The 18,173-nt window shown below is 43.2% G+C and overlaps 1 protein-coding gene across 4 annotated transcripts in view; it reads left to right on the forward strand.

Annotated features, from left to right (window-relative positions):
• Positions 1 to 18,173, forward strand: part of LOC146775930 (receptor-interacting serine/threonine-protein kinase 2-like) — a 765,942-nt gene that overhangs the window by 48,743 nt on the left and 699,026 nt on the right. The window lies entirely within an intron of this gene.

An 18,173-nucleotide genomic window follows, 5' to 3' on the forward strand; every position in this document is an offset into this window, starting at 1 on the left:
ATTCCGTTGGTGCGGTCTCTGCGGCAATATTAAAATTGAAATGATGTGACCGGAAGAGTTATGTGGCCATGGATTAACCATTCTGTGGACGGTGATTCTGCTACTGTGAAAGCTAATCTGTCCAGTTTTTCAATGCACAGCATTGTATACTTTGCTCCCCTCTGTGCCATTTCTTTCTCTTTTTCTGTCAGATTGTATGAGGAAAACAGAGACGTGCTGTTTATAAAACATCTTGGCACATAGAACGCAATTGTGATTGCCCGTGTTGTAGTATGGATAAGTCTTGTTATAGCATATCTATAGCAGATGATACAATGTTGCCCAGTAAATATATCCTGGATGTTAATATTATTAACCCATTATCAACCACTGCTAGAGTTTTCTCTCGATTAATTCGATCTATTTCTCGTAATCCTTCCGCGGCCTCCTGTTGTGAAATCTTTCAAATCTCATTGTAGACAGCATAATAGAAACGTTTGTGACGTGGTTTCCTAGGACCTAATAAAAATTTCCGTAGGTCCACATCCCCTGTAAGTAAGGATAAGTGTTGTTTCACCTGTGTGAGTGTTGAGGTTTGTAGCCAATCGAGACATAACTTCCCAACACTGTATGATGTCACTACCCCTGGGTGTTGTCTTAGTACATAACCTGGATCTGGCCTATTGATACTAAATCCTTCAGATTTACCCAAGAATCTTTCTTGACAGCTATTGGTGTCTACGGGTCAAACCAACCATTCCTTCCAATCGCGGTCTGATCTATTGTATTGTATGATGTCATCTATTGTAACCTCTTTTTGTGATGTTATGTTATCTTCAGTGTGTGATGGTGCTGAAACCCAAGGTGTGTTCAAATCTTTATTCCTTGCTAATCTAAGACAAATTGTTTGTTTCACTATTTCATTCAAAATCATTATTTGTTGAGGAATAAGGTATGCTCTAAATAGTGCCTCTGTTCCCTGGACCTGCCAGTCTCTAGTACCCCAGACAAATTTCAAGTCTATGGTGTCCTTCCAAAAGTCGAAACCTTGTTCAGACAGTGTGCTATAAAGGGAGCAGAATAAATCTGTTTGGTGTTTGTCAACCTATTTTTCTTTGCTGGTGTAGGTTCAACCATATAGTAATATGAGGCTGGGTATGAAGTGTTAAACCGTGAAAAATATGGACATTTTTGTGCAAATGTTTTTGAACTGCTTTTTGGCGGTGTCGGGCAATGTTCCCATTGGTGATATGTGAAAACATTCCAGATTTATGCAGAAAGTGATGACCATTTAAAAAAAAATAATGTTTAACACATTTTATTAAGCTTTGCAAATCTGTTATGTATATTACATGGAGCGGATTACATTTTCGGGTTTTTCACCTTCGTAAGGAAGTACACGTCTTTTCAATGTTCCAATCATAATATTACATTACAATATAGTGTCACGATATTCAGCATTTGTACCACCATCTCTAATGCAATTACATATCAAACACTATGTATATCAAGCATTAACAGTGTGTAAATTATCATTATAGAACTACCCACCCCCACTCCCCAATTACCAGCCCTATTAACATGAAACTAAAAAGAAACTCTGCAGCTGTGTTGTAAATAAAGTGATGACCATAATGTTGATCGCAATACATTTTTTTAAAGTCTGATGTGTCTAACATTTCATTATTAGAAAAAGCAGCAGATTTCTCTAAATCAGACAACATATTATTTACAGTGTCATAATCCCAATCATCGAAAAATATACTGGAGGTAATGATGTCACTCAATTATATTTTAAATAAATGTGGTATTTTTAAAAGTTCAGTCGGGCCAAATATATTGTAATCAAACTTGTCCCATCCTGTACCATAAGGTATAGGAACTGCTGTAATGTTCACTGACGATAGGTCTTTTCTTTCACAATGTGATGAGAGATGTCGTTTCAGAATTACATTCACTTTTTGTGCCGCCGAACTTTCTCGATGATAAGTTCCATTAATAAGCGTACTAAAGACAATTACTAGGCCTATCCAGAAAAGAAAGAAAAGTATTCCTGTAGATACCTAGAGTTTCACCCAAGGTGATGCCAGGTACGTTTTTTAAAGAAAGTTCATAAAATCTTAAAATTGCTGTAGACTATTCTTTTGGGCTGTCGTGTTTCTGGTTCGCTTAGATCTTACTAAAAGATGTCAAAGTCAATGAAATAGCCAGATGCAGTTCGATCAATTTTCAGTAGTAGATATCCGTGTGTGGTCGAATTGAAATTTGTCTTTCAGTTTTCTCACGTTGAACTTCAGTATCAAAAGGAACGAGTTCCATTGCATTGTTGCTTAGTCCTTCATTTTGTGCAGGTGACCCCTCAAACGTGATGATTCTTTCTGTTTGAACTTCTTGTATAGTTGTGATAGGAGGGTGTCTGTTACTCCGTTGTCCTCGTGGCCTACTACTCAGTATCGGCCACATAGTGTGATTTGATTAGGTCAATTGACACACATCGTTTCTCCTTTTTACCGGCAAGAGATGGCAGAAGTACTGTTCTTGTTCCTTCAACTTCCAGGACAGGTACAGGCTCTCTGTATGATGGTCCAAAATATTTTTTGTCTGCTATTTTCTCTCTGACCAGATCCCTGACTTTAGGGATCCAGACAGGTCTTGCCGTGGCACTTTTTACTTCCCCAGTGGCGTTCTTCTTTATGTTGACATTACTCTGTAGTGCCCTGGTTTCGTTCAGGTCCTGTAAAACAGCCAAACATTTATGGATGTCAAATGGTTTTTCATCTGCCACTGTGCCTTCACAATCAAGATCAGGTACCCACATTCTCGTCCCAAATAGGACCTCATAAGGAGTGACCCCCCCCTAGAGATCTTCTTAGCTGATTGTTTAAGGCCCTTTGGACTCCATACAGGTGTTTTACCCAATTCCCACCCGGGCCTAATACTCTAGCTGTTAAAGACTGCTTTAAGTCCCGGTTTTTCCTCTCCACAACCGAATTTCCCTCGGGATGGTACGGAGAGTGGTACCGCAATGCTACATCCGTAGCTTCCTTGTAAGCCCTAGAGCTAAATGCGGGGCCACAGTCCGAATGTAGTGACACCCATAGGAACCTAGAATCCACTGCAACCATGATATACTTGTAAGCTCGATCAGATTGTAAGGGGCCCAGTGGTCCAAATAAACACACGCGAGTGGTTTGTCTGATATTAGTAATGGTGTCTGTACTGGAGCCTTTCATCTGCTGGCAGATATCGTATTTCAAGACATAGTCCTTAGTCTGCTTTCTTAGTCCATGCCACCAGTGGCATTGTTTCAATAGAGAAACTGTTGCAGAAACCCCTGCATGTGCAGAGCCTATACCCTCGTGCTGCTACGATTAATCCTAACCTACGATCCATATTTGGTATTACTCTATCCCCCACTCCAGGAATTTGAGCAAATGAAATGTTTGCATCTAACTCGTAGGAGTACTTGAGAGGAAATCTTTTTGGTACTGCTGAGTTATTGCATGTGGCAATAATTGCAACCATTATCTCACAGTCTATCCTCGTTTTTGAACAAGTGATTGCAGCTACGGAAGTCGTGCGTACAGCCCCCTTTGCGGTTTCGTTAGCCAATGAATTCCCTTCCACGTGAACGCCATCACGTTGCTGACTCAGTGTGTGTATCACGTGAGCCCTTGGTAGTTTGTTTTTTAACTCCACTACCTGTTCCCATAGCATTTTGTGCCTAATTGTGCCACCTTTTGCATCTTTAAACCCATTCTGTCCAAAGTGATGTAAATATTCATTGTATGACTGTACACAGTAAAAAGAATCGCACACGATTAGTGTGGGGAATTCTCGATCCGTATTTACCAGTATTAGTGCTTTTAGTTCTGCCAGCTGCGCCATGCAGTCTCCAAGAGACTGTGTTTTTGTGCAATTCAGATTAAACTTTCCATCCTGCATACATCCTTTAACGATAGCACACACGGCGCTGTATTGCTGTTGTACCTGTATTCTACATCTGTTGCAGTGAGAGATTTAGCCCATTGTATCCATCTTGGATGTAAGGCTTTAGCGTTGGGAACGCTTGCCTTTGTCGCAGCCTCTAAGGCTGGATCCGGGGTACCGACTATTATACGTTTACAGGGCTCTTTCTTTAACTACAGCAGTCTGCACAGCTGTTAGTATTTCCTCAGTTGATGCAAAACGCATCTCAGCATTTGTGTACAATGCGATTTGTATGCTGTTGGTACTGTTTCACCTTCATTCTATGTTAAATAGGTGTACCCAGATTGACCCACAACTATTGGATCACCAGGTTGCGTACGTTTACGGGAGTTTTTAAGTGTTTTGAAGCTATCATGTCAGCTTGGTTTAACTCTTTCTGCTTATTCCAAAATGTATGTTCTGCCAAAGTTAAGGAATCACAGTATTGATTGTAAGTTTTTCAACGATTTTGGAGGTTGGTACAGCGCACACTTTTTTTAAAGAGTTAGCTGCCAGGCTTTTCCCTTCACTTGAAAGCTCATATCCTAGAAAAAGGACATTAAGGTGGGCTATTATTGATTTTTTTTTCAAAGTTGAATTTGTAGCCCTCAGAGGCAAATCCCCAAATTATGGTATTCACTCTGTTCAAGTGTTCCTCCAGGTCATCATCCGTTAGATAAATATCATCTACATAGGACAATGCCTCTTCATCCAAATTTTGAAGTAATTCAGTTGCTCTGGCTGAAAACAACTCCCGGCTGTTATACCCCTGGGGGAGTCAACAAAATTGCGGCTGAGACACTAGCGCTGAGAATGCTGTCAAATATCTGCTCTCAGGTGCCATATTTTGGCAAAAGAATCCATTTGAGATATCAATTGTTTTGTATTTTTTTCACACAATGTTATTCATTAATGCGGTACTGTGTGCATTTTGAACGGCAAACGTCTTCGTGTAAGTGTTTAAATGTCTGTAATGTAAAACTAAACGATATGAATTGTCTGGTTTTGATACTGGAAACAAACGGTTTTTCATTTGAGAGGTGCAAGTTTCAATCACTGTGGGCTTGGCTCTTTTTGGCTAAAGTTCCCTAAACTTCTTGCTTTTCCCCCTAGACCTTTTTTCTGACATGTGATGCCAACTTAGATGCTCTGGACACTTTGCCACTGCTAAACAGTGTCAAAGTGCAAGTGTTCCCTGTGTAAATTGTAATGGTGATTGGTTGTCCATTATTGGTACGTTTGCTTTACTAGTAAAGTCCCTAGTGAAGTGCACTATGTGTGCCAGGGCTAGTAATGCAAATGCTACTGGTGGGCCTGCAGCATTTATTGTGCCACCCACTCAAGTAGCCTTGGAAAGGGAACTCAGGCCTGCCATTGCAGGGCCTGCGCTCAGTTTCCTAAACTACCATGTTGTTCTGGTAAGTGCACGCGCTTACCAGACCTTGCCCTTCCCTTTCCATACACATCGGGCACCCCTATGGTAGGTCTAGGGTACCTCCTGGACAGGGTGCAGTGCATGTGAAAGGTGGGACATGTACCACGGTTGTAACATGTCCTGGCAGTGAAATAGTCTCAATTTCGTTTTCACTGCTGAAAGGCCATCTTGCCCATTAGACTAGAATGGGGAGGCTGTGTAATATGTTTTCCAGCCTATCCCCACAAAGGCTTAAGATGGAAAGGTGAAGTTTAGTATGCCTGAACTCACCCTTCATTAACACATCTTTTTATGAAGATGGTTTTTCCATTGTGTGTTTGTAAACCACTCTTTCAGAAGTGGCTCGGTTTTTGAGCTTTAAACATTTCTGTGTGTCTCTGCCTGGTTGTGGATTGACTGGCTGGATTTGAAAGCGATAGGATCTGGGGAATGTCTTAACCCGGTGGAGGAGGTGAGACAGCACAGGCTGACCTGCATCTGGTGTGTAGGAGGAGGAGTAGGCCTAGAGGTGAAGAGGCCTGGGTTGGTGCTATAAAACAATTGTCTCATCTCCTGCTGAGTGATTGAGAATCCAGACCCCCACTAATCAAAGGGAGGAGGTGTCACTGGTAGGGAGGCACCCAGAACTGGTTTGAGCAGGGGTCAGTGCCCCCTATAACACAAAGACTTCAAAGCCATTGAGGGGTATAACTATGCGAGCTGAAGACCCTGAACTTTGGAGAATGGCTTGATCAAGTGTGAACAAGACTGGAGCTACTTAGGGTATCAAGAGGAACCTTTGCCAAGGAAGAAACAACTGAAGAGACTGCTGGATAGGACTGCTCTTGCTGTGTGATCTGGGACTGGCATGCAGTTTGCTGTTTCAACTAAGGAAAGGCTGTAGGGACTTTGCTGTGTTCTGTGTCCTGAAGTAACTATCCCCAAGGTGCGCTGGCTCCCTGTTTGGAAACACAGGAACACAAAAGTTTCCAGAGAAGACTCTCAGATACGCCCTGGGTGTGTGTGCTCTGTCTAGCCTGAGTCCTTCGAGAGTATCGTCCTGTGAACGTGTGTACCGAGGAGCCAAGTAAGTGTCAGCGACGCTATGTGCGTTGCTTGGGGACAGCCTTAGACTTTCGTGTGGATTGGCCCGTGATCGTGCACACCAGAAGAGCGAGTGTGCCTCAGCAACGCTGTGCGCATGTGCTGTTCACAGCCTGAGACCCTCACTGGAGGTGCCCTGTGATCGGGGGCACCGGGAGATAAAGTGTGTCTCAAGCGATGTTGTGTGCGTGTACCTTCTACTGCCTGAGACCTGCGCAAGAGGTACCCTGTGATCGGGGGCACCGGAGGATAAAGTGTGTCTCAGCGACGCGGAGTGCGTTTTCTTTCTACTACCTGAGAACTGCGCAAGTTGTGCCTTGTGATCGTGGGTACAAGAATATCAAGTGTGTCTCAGCGACACCGCGTGTGTGTGTCGTGCGTAGCCTGAGACCCTCGTGAGGAGTTGTCTGGTTATCGTGCACCTGGAGTTCCCGTGAGTCTTGGTGACTCTGAGTGTGGTTGTAGTGTGCAGCCTGGGATCTTCCCATTGCCCGGAAAGTCAGAGATTGCATCGGAGGCCCAAGTCGCTGGACGAGGAGAGGAGAGTAGGTTCGCGCCCCCCATGTAACGTGTGTCGACTCCTAACGCAGGCTCGGCGGGATACGCTCTTGGTCTCTCTCTCTGTTCTGCAGCACGAGCCTCTGCTTTGACTCTGATTGAGGCCCGTGTGCCAAGAGAGTGGCAGCACCGGGGCGAGTGCGAAGCTGCATTTACTGTGTTCTATTTTACCCGTGTGGGGGGGGCAACTGTGTCCGGAGATTAACCGCAAGCCAGCACGAGTGGCGGAGAGACCTCCGGAGGCACCGTGAAGGGTATTGCATTACTTCTGCGTAGCGAAGTATCGGATGATTGAATAACGCATTGCTTTATTTCTGCACAACGGACTGCCTGTTTTGTCGTATTGCCCATTGTATTAGTTTGCCTAACAAATGCCTGATAGGTGTGTTACGCATTGCACTAGGTTTGCATAATGAACTGCCTGATAGATGTGTTACGCCTTGTCTTAATCCTGCATCACGATCTGCCGGATTGTCGTATTACACATTGCATTAGTGTTGCATACCGAACTGCCGGATATTTGAGTTCCGCATTGCATTAGTTTCGCATAACAAATTGCCTGATAACTGTATTATACGTTGCATTGCTTTTTCCTAACAAGAGTACCTGAAGGGGGACCGCACGCATTGCATTACGGGGGCATAGCAGTTTACAACGTTGTTGCTTTACGCATTGCATTACAGTGACAGTACTAATCTCCAGATTACCGTATTACGATCTGCATAATTCCTATGTTGTGAAGTACCTGACTGTGGCATATCGAACTGCATATTATGACATTAGGATTACATAGGATTGTTTAGTTTAGCTCAATAATAGGCCTGAGGAAACATTACGCCGACGCATATGTCGGTTTAGTATTGTGTGGTCGCATCGTATATCGTTTTATAAACATGTACTTGTTTTCTCTGAAACTCGTGTGGTGTCATCATTGGATTGCTGTGATCTTAATTGCAAATACTTTACACATTAAGCCTTGAAGATAAGCCTGGCTACTCGTGCCAAGCTACCAAGGGGATAGAGCGGGGGCTATCTGTGGAGGCGACCTGTCTTTTCCTTAATGTTGGGGCTCACGGGTCCCTGCTTGGCCTGCGGTACCTACCTCAGCCAATCCGGGATCTTGGGAATTCTAACAATCACCCTTTGATATTCAAGTTGATCTAAGATCTCCCTGACTTGTTTTTTAGCTTATTGCTTTATTGGATACTGACTTTGTGCAGTTGGAGTATTTTTTAGTGGAATAATGTGGTTGTTTGAATCCTCATCCCATCCAACATGGTTTTTATATAGTGCCGGGCATGGGCTACCGCCCTTTGTTATATTCCATATAGGTACCTGTTGTAATCTGGTAACATTGCAACCTTTCATCTATATTCTTCTCTACATTACATACATAACGGTTCTTAGGGACTGACCTTTTACCTAGATACAACACTGCATTCAGAACACAGGTTTTTCCCCTAGCTCGAATCTCATACATTATGCATGAGGCTTCTTGGAAGCACAGCAGGACTAACATCTCCTGTATAATATCTCTGTATACACTTCAGGGCGGATGTCATCCTTTAGGCCGACACAGTAACACAGCAAGGTAGGACCCCTGGGGAGACCTATGCGTTCAATACATCACGTCTTGCTTAGAAAGATAGAGGAAACTGAGCCTTCCGGCTGACACACAGACCATTGCTAGCTGGAGTGTCTGCATGCAGGAACCTCAATGTCTCTGGTCAAACATCCCTCCCAGGGTGTCCAACTCGAGACCAGGATGGGGTCCCATATTCCCTCATTCTCAGCTAATGGGGTTGACTAGATCCTAGAGAGATTCTTGGCATAACACCTACACAGATGATAGGTACATTTAGGTACATCTAGTTGAGTAAGAGTACGCATCTTTTATCATGCATTATATGTACTTGTATATATTCATGATTACCGCATTTGCCCTTGACTCTCTTGCCCCTGGATAGAGGGCTTTCTTGTTAGCTGACGCTCCCGCTGTCATCTTTGGTCACCCTCCCGCCGCCGCTGCTGGTCATCTTGCGGCTGCCCAGAGGAGGGAGACTACACTTCCCAGCCTGCCCTGCTTCCACCAGGAATTCGACACAGCTGACACCGCGCCCGGAGGCGCTTTAAATTCTAGGCAGCCCCGGAGGAGCGGGTTTAACCGCATTTGCCCTTGACTCTCTTGCCCCTGGATAGAGGGCTTTCTTGTTAGCTGACGCTCCCGCTGTCATCTATGGTCACCCTCCCGCCGCCGCTGCTGGTCATCTTGCGGCTTCCCAGAGGAGGGAGACTACACTTCCCAGCCTGCCCTGCTTCCACCAGGAATTCGACACAGCTCACACCGCGCCCGGAGGCGCTTTAAATTCCAGGCAGACTCCGCGTCGCGGAATCGCGCGCGGATTGTGCCGGGCAAAGGGCGGGCCCTCTGTGGCCCTCAGAGGCCAGAGGAGGCTGGGCTGGGCCTCCCCCCCCCCCCCCCCCCCTTCCCCCCTCGATCTGCAACCACGGCGAGGATGGACTGTTTGTACAAGACTCTAGTAAGCAAATCCACTTAAAGCTCTTCATTTGGCCTCCCTGATAATTGTTAAATGTATAATTACAGCTCTGTTTTAGACAGCACTATAGGCTAAGTGTGATCTGACTTGCAACCCATAATTGTTTAGCACGCATTATGACCTTGCCTGTCCCTAAAGAAAAGTCCTTGGTGGGAGGAGGAGTCAATCGAGGAACGTTAGACAATTATGTCATTAGGGCTACCACAGGAATATCGCACTTGCAGAGCGACGGGCCGAGAGACGCCATTCTGTTGAGCTTATTAGGAACAGACGTTCATCTCTGGGCCCGTTACAGCTAGCCATGTCACCGCATTGCAGCACGCTCTGCGAAAGCGAGAGTCTTGATGTTGCTTCTCTCTGTGACAATATACCGTTACTCCTCCGAGATAGAAACCCCCACCCGAGTCAAATAATGACTTGAGTATAAACCTTTCTGCTTCTTTTAGTAACACAATACCAGAGGCAAAAGTTCTGTCAGATACACTGTCACCAATTGTAGAGATTGTTAAAAAATCTAACACAATTCCGAAAACTCCTCGAGTACAGGGCCCACCACCGAAAAAAAGGAGAAAGAGGGGGAGTGGATTAAAGAGAAACAAGATCAATTTACCTAATTTTGGTAACTCTAAGAGCTCCTCATCTAATCCACCCACACTACCTACATCGGCTGTTCCATCACACTTCCCAATAATAGAAACATCGGGCACTGACCTAATGGGAAGTATTGAAAAACTGATTAGATCTCTCACATTGCCTTTACTAGAGAGACTAAAAAGAATAGCCCAACAATTGGGGAACTTAGAACAGGCAATTGGGGAAATTAAAGAGGGAACTAAGGATTTACTAAAGCCCCCGTTATTGCCCTTAACTATTGCATCAGCCCCAAACACCATTGTCCAAAAGGGAGCAAAATCCATGAGTCAAGTTAAATCAAAAACCCTGAACCCAATGTCCCCCCAAAAATCTCGGCAAAATGCAAAAATTTGAGAAAAAGAGGCTGAGGTAGGTGGGAAACCTAATTTTTCAGGAACTGCCCAAAAACCTAATGGCCATGAAGATTCTGCAAGGACATCCTTGCCTAAAAGGCATAATGTGGAACTGCCTCCGGTAGCGGCTCCGCTTGTGGTGGTCCTCACGGGAGTCCCAGTCCTAGAAGATGGGAAGAGAGAAGATCAAAGCCAGCTAAAAAATAAAGTCATATTTTGGCTTAGGCAGAACCGGCCTCTTTCTCCAAACGTAAATGGGGAAATTCTATACGTTAGGCGTCTTCCCTGGCTAGGACACAGAATAAAAGATATTATGGGGGATATTATTATAATAAATTTCAGAGATAAAAGGGCAGTTAAGACATGTTTTAAACTGGTTTCCCCTAAATGGCAGCAATGCAATCACAGCACGTGAATTGCCCTACTTTTACCCTAGAGCACTGATGACCTCTGAAATTAAATTGAGGCCCCCATTTCGAAATCAGGACGATTGCATTAGACCTTTACTCCAACATCAGGTCGTACACCCTAGGCCCCCCTTTAAACATCAAGTTGATTGCTTTAGGCACCCATCTCAACATCTGGACGAATGTTTTAGGCCTATATTTCTTCATCAGAAGGATCACTATAGACCCTTATATCAATATCAGAATGATGTTTTTGTGCCCTTACTTCAAAATCAGAATTACTGTTCTAGGCCCCCATCCCAGTCTCAGGTTGATCGCCTCAGCCCCTCACCTCAATATCAGAATGGTCACTTTAGGCCTCCATCTCAACATCAGGATGGCCGTTCTAGGTCCCTATTTCAATATCAGGATGACCGCTTCAGGCCCATATCCCAACATCAGGATGATTATTTCCTACCTCTCTATAATCGCTATGCGGCATTATCAGGTTTGGAGGGAGTGGACTGACTTGATTCTTGGGGTATAATAAAGGATGCTGCTGACAGTTCACAAAAGGTGCCTTCCACAAGCATAGAACTAAACACTAACTATACTATTCATGTCCCTTACGTCTCTCATCCAAGACGTAAACGGTCTCAGGTCACATTAACTGACCTGTGGGGCAAGTCCATAGCTCTGAATCAGGTCGAATCTATCCCTGTTTCTGAACAGGATCTAAATCCTAATCCTGTTACCGGATCCGTGTTAGATATGCAGGGACGTATAGGGGAGGAAAAAAAAACCCGTATTGCAGTTCTATTTTGAAACATAGCAGGCCAACGATCCAAGGTCACAAATGACGAATGGAGGGACTTTAGCTCTAAATTTGATATTATAGCGCTTCAAGAGACCTGGGCTATTGATGCGATACACATGGAGGGATTTAAAACTTATTTTACACCTGCCCAACCCTCCATTTCAGGTAGAGCGAAAGGAGGTCTAACAATTTATGTTTCAAACCTCCTCAATACAACGGAAGTAGTGCCCATAAATCTGGATTCTAATTTTCAGATTCTTAGGCTGAGTTTAAACAACAGGGACAGTTTCCTTATAGTGAACTTCTACAATAACCTTCCTGATGTCGAGGCAATGAATTTGGTATCCTTGATCCGGTCCATACTAATAACCAAAACAAGGAAGACAACTAATGAAGAGGTTACTATTTGGGGAGGGGATTTCAACCTGGGACCATGCCTTACTGGTAATAAGAATATCTGTGGTATCCAGGACGAATTTGAAAACCCCATTCCACACTTTAGACATTCCACCCTAGGTAATTATTTAAATGAAACCTTATTCGAGTTAGACCTGGTCCAGGCAAATACCCTGAATAATAAGAATTTAATATTTGCCCCTACTTTTCACGGGAGAGGATACCAAACAACTATAGATTACATCTTGGTCTCAAATGGTGAGAGGATTATAGATGCAGGATTCACTAGACACATAATTGTGCTAAGCGATCATTATCCTCTCAGCATTTCTCTGTCATTGTCCTATAAACCAAAGAGTGGCCTGGGTTCTATTTTATCACAAAATAATCTGGCATTAAGCAGATTAAATGGATATACGCTTAAATGGGGGAAAGTAGATCCTATGGAAATAACAAAGTTAGTGATAGCGAGGGCCTACCCCTCCATTATGAAATGCCTTACTCCAGATACTACACATACAGAAGTCATTGCCAACTTTGAATTGATCATTAAAGCGATCAATGAGGCTCTGTGGGTAGAAATAAAACATAAGTCAAAAAAGAGGAAGGGTTGGTTCAACCATGAGTGCATGGTTGCTTATTCTAATTTAAAAACTGCACTGAGAAAATTGGTGAGGATCCCACACGAGATAACATCATTAAGGAAAGCTTATAACTCTGCATTAAAAAACAGGAAAAAAGAACTAAAAAACCAACTCTGGGACCAACTCCATGAAACCTGCTCCCATAAAAACTCGACTGCTTTTTGGCAAGTGGTCAAGTCTCCCTTTTTAACTGACAATACTAATCATGCAAAGTTAGATTCAGCAATAGAAGAAAAGGAATGGGTTCTCCATTTTTCCAAGATTTTTTCAGTCGGTCTGGAGTCTGTTAAACCTCAGGACCCAAAACCTCAGAACTCTAATTCCCGGAACGTTTCAGATAGTGCCTATCCCATTGACCTACAGTTCTCATTGAAACAAACCGCCCAGGCTCTGAGTGCAAGCAAAAATGGGAAGGCACCGGGCCCAGATGGCGTCCCTATCGATTTTATTTAAAGCTCAAATGGACCTCTGGACCCCCCTTCTAACTAGAGTCCTGAACGCAACTTGTAATATAGGCTTACTGGTTTCATGGTCAAAATCCGTACTAGTTCCCATTTTTAAAAAAGGTGACCGGGAATCAGTAACCTACTATCGTCCAATCTCTCTCTTAGACTCCCTTGGAAAGGTGGCAGGTAGAGTCATTTTAGAGCAACTGCAAGATTGGGCGGATGATGGCAGGATTATTTCAGATTTACAGTACGGTTTTCGCCAGGGTCAGGTGGACCATGGAACAGGCCTTAAACCTCTCACTTCTGATAGATAAGTATGTTTACATTAAAGGAGGAGACCTGTACATGGTCTATGTGGATTTATCGTCCGCATTTGATTGCGTCTCCCACTCTTAAGCTTTGGACATTACTGGTTGACATGGGGGCTCCATTGAATTTGGTCAAGTTCATGAGGGAACTTTACTCAAATGCCGCTGCAAGAGTGCGTTATGGGGTGGGGGGGGAGTTGACGGAAGAGTTCCCAGTAGAAAAAGGGGTTCGGCAAGGGTGTGTCCTAGCCCCTTTCCTCTTTACACTGTATACTAATGGGCTGGAAAGAGAGATGATGAAGGGGTGCCAGGATCTTCCAATGGTGAACAATCGTCCAATACCTGCGCTCCTTTATGCAGACGATACCGTCATTTTAGCTCGTACCCCCGTGAACTTCAAAGGAATTTGGATAGATATTCCACATTTATGGCAGGCCTTGACCTGAAGATAAATATTAGTAAAACCTTTGTCATGAGGGCAAGTTCTGGCCACAAAAGCATAAGTAAAATGAGGGGTATCTATCTGAACCAAGAAAAAATAGCAACTACACAAAAATATTCCTATTTAGGCATAACAATAGATCACAAACTATCCTGGAAACCGGCTGTAGAAACGAGAACATTTATTTTCTTAAGAACATGTACAGCCCTTCTCAATTTTACCAGGAAGTTAGGAAATAGAGCTCCCCCTGAAATTATTGCAATCTATAAAGCGAAATGCTTATCTGTGGCTTTGTATGGGGCGGGTCTCTGGGGCTATGTGGGTATGGATAGCATTCAGAGAGTTGAAAATTCTTTTCTGAGGTTTCTTCTTGCAGTTCCTGGGAGTGCGGGCACCTTGGCTTGTCACATAGAGCTGGGTCTTGTACATGTGACTGACCTAGCCAAAGTTGAACCACTTTTATTATGGCGCAGGATTTGGACTTCGGATAAAGCAACCCTTACCCAGTCTATTCTATCCGACTGTCTAACCATGGACAATGTTTGTAGATCTAGGTGGTTGTGGTACATTGCGAGATTTTTTCACGACTTGGGTTGGGATAAATATTATCATAATCCCTCCTCAATACGTGAGGTTTCGAGGAAGGCCCTAAAAAAGAAAGGTCTCGCCCATCTTGAGGATCTGAGACTGATGAGTGAAGCCGCCAAACCTTCTGTTACCCACAGCTTAATGATACAATTGGTACCTACAATACAGCCGTACCTCACTTTTAATACCACAAGTTATGAGCGTTATCTATTGGTAAGATTTAGGATGAACTTCTTCCATCGAATGGTTGCATTTCCAGCGCGAAACAACTGGGCTAAAATGCTTTCTTGCTGTCCCTGTGATGACACTTCTTTACAATCGACTTTGCACACCATTTTTTTGTTGTAAATTCTATACTGAATCCAGGAAAAAATGGCTTATTCCGTTCCTGAGGCGTATTGGTTACAGACAATGTCGCCCAGCTTTACTTTTTTTACAGATGCTGGAGGGAGAGCAGCTGGTATTTATAGTAGTTAGCTTTCTTAAATGTATTGTTTGCCATCGTAGGAATTCAGATTAATATTGCACGGAGACCAGTTCTGAAATTTATTAATATAAATATGTAATGTCATTTTTAACTTTAATGGATTTAATATGCTGGTTGTGAATCGTCTAAACTAAGGATTAAATAGTTGGTTTGTATATGCCCTTTTCTGTTTTCTTGTAAAAGATTAGGTGGGGCCTCCATTTTTTTAAATTTTGTAAATATCACGTTTTTTATTGTACTTATGTATTTAGGTTCGGTATTTTTAATGTATGTTTTTATGTATGACTATCTTATTGTATGCTTTTATGATTTGCAATCAAAATCGAAATAAAGCAAGAATTGAATTGATTACTTCAGGATGGTAGAACTATACCATCCCTTTACTTTCGTAGTACTTCTAATCATATATCTTTGCTACTGTCTAATGGTTGTTGCAGCTCATCTATTCTACACTAGAGTAACAACTGTTCAATAAATTCTTATTGAAAATGCCCAGCCTGTTTATTCTGTGTATCTCTCTGAGACAAACTAAGTAAGCACGAGTGACTGAGTGAAAAGTAGTACATTGTTTCCATGATCTTGAGGGATCAGGGTTGTCATGCTCTGAGGTTGCTAGAATCTTTTCTCTCCTAGTGGCACTGTGAGCTAGCTGATACAGACAGGCTAACGTATCCGGTGGGGGTGCACGGAATCAGTCTGCCACCAGTCCCACAGTTTATCTATGTATGCAGATCCTGTATAGGTTTTATAGGAACTACCCGACACCACTCCTGCGCATATGTATATTTTAGATATTTGGGAACATGGTCGGAGAATGCTGGTAAAATTACTGTTTTTCCCCTAGGGCAATCCATGACGAATGCTGGCGGCCAATCTTGTTCAGCTAATAAAATGTCATAGCCAAACGGCAGGTTCTCCCAGAAGAGACCTCTAACTGTCCTGCATTTGTCCCCCTCCATTTGGAACATTGTTTTGTACAATTTATGTGGGACACTTACCCTAGTATCAGGCGTTTCCACCGTGATATAATCATTCAGGTCTGCTGTCACCAGAAATTCCATCAGGTTCTGGCGAGCTATTGTTACTTCTGCCGCACTGCCTAGCATTGTCAGAGCCCATTCAGTAGTCGAGTCCTCGGAATTCTGGGCATGTCTGATCTTTAAACCTGCAACCTTCTTCTATTTGAACTGTGGTTTTGGGTTGGCTTTATCTTCTTTTTTGGTAGTATATGAGCTTTCTGTTTGGCTCTGGACTTTGTACGCTCTTCTTTTCTGTCTGGCCGTCCTTCCCTCTCTGAGTTTTTCGATGAACCCTGAAAGGAACGAGAGGAACGTGTATCAGTATCCTGATACCTGTCAGGTTTCCTAATATTATCCCTATTCCTAAGGTTATACCTCCTTTCGGAGGGCTTCTGTGGAGGAGATCTATTTTCTTTAACTTTTTGTTTTTTGTTATTGTCCGACTTCTTTTTAGAAGAAGTAGGTGTCTGCTTGAAGGTCTCCTTGTCGGGATTACCCATCAGTTGTGGTTTTAACGCTTTTCCACCCAAACTGTCACTGCCTAATTCTGCATACGCAGTTTCAATTATTTTGAGTAGGCTGTGTTCCTTTTGTAAAGGACTGAACTCCCTTAGGCGTTGGCGGATAGCCACTGATGTTGCCTCCCTTTTAATATTTGCTAATATTATTTCTGATACCTGGGCATAGTTGCCCGGTAACTTCATCCCCAAGTTCGGGGCAGGCTCTGCTCTGTACTCATTTTGTATTTGTCTTAATATGTCTGGTATTACTGCTAATGACAGGATACCATGAGTTCTGGTATATATGACAGCGAAAACTGTACCCCACCAGGTACAATTCCCAATCTGTGGTGTTATCCCCATGGGCAAGCAGATTGTCAGCATTCTGTGTTTTTCATAAGGGCTAATATTCGGGAATACTGCTTCTAGCTGTGTTATTTTCTGAGCTATCCAGAATGGCATTTGTTTCCGTTTTGCGGGCATTTTACCCATTACTGCATGTAATGTTTGTGGTGTAATTTTAGTTGCTGTGTTTTGAACGTGAGCTGTATTTGTTGTTATCATCGCTGGCTGGACTGTAAGTGTCCTCATGACGTATTGCGTCATGTTTCTGTAAAGTTTTATTAGTTCTTTGTGAAGTATGAGTAAGTCTCCTCCTGGCATTGTTTCGATGTCAGGATGTGATGTGTAGGTTGCTAATATTGGCCGTGTTGTTCCTTCTCTTCCAAGCGTTCCGAGTCTTACTCTACCTCTTATGTGGGGTAGGGTGCCTTTAAACCAGTATAAGTGTTCCTGGTACGTGAGCGGAATCTCAATGTCGTCATACAGACAGTATTCCGCTGTTGCATCACCTTCTGTATAGAAGTGAAATGTTTTTGTTCTTGCTTTTGCTGCTTCGAATGTAACCCATGAATAAAATACCTCTGTTCTGTATGATTTGCGTGCCTCAATCACAAAGGATACTATGCCACCCCTAGGTGTTAGACCATGCGCAAGCAGTTTTAGGGTGACTGCAATTCTAATATTCTCTGCAATTTGAAATTGCATTTGCATCTTCCTCGTCATCTGTGAGGTGCAAGTTTTGCACAACTCCTCCCGCGTTATACGCATCTTCAGTCATTGTTTTAAGGAATAAGTATTTTCCAAGGTAACTAAGATAAGTTGTTTTGCACAATTTTAGGAACACTGTGTCCTTCAAGCTTGATTAACCAACAGCTAATAAATAAGATTTTTCACCTACTCAGCTGTGGTGGAGTTTAGCCTACCCACTCCAGACAATTCTTGTGTTTTGTGAGTAGCAATTTCTGAGAATAGCACGACTGAACTACTCAGACTCTACTGTTAAATAAGTACCCAACCAACTTTGGTGGCGCCATGTTGTGTAGTTCTTATAGAAAATATACAGGATCTGTACGTTTAGACAACATACACTGTAGGATTGGTGTCAGAAGAACTCTGATCACCCCCACCGGGTATGTTGGCCCTTTTTGTACCAACTAGCTCACAGTGCCACTGGAATCTCCTCTTACCAAGGAGATAATAGTTCTTGGCAACAATCGAACAGGACAA

This window comes from Triturus cristatus, chromosome 12 (assembly GCF_964204655.1).
Source record: "Triturus cristatus chromosome 12, aTriCri1.1, whole genome shotgun sequence".
NCBI classification, from domain to species: Eukaryota; Metazoa; Chordata; class Amphibia; order Caudata; family Salamandridae; genus Triturus; species Triturus cristatus.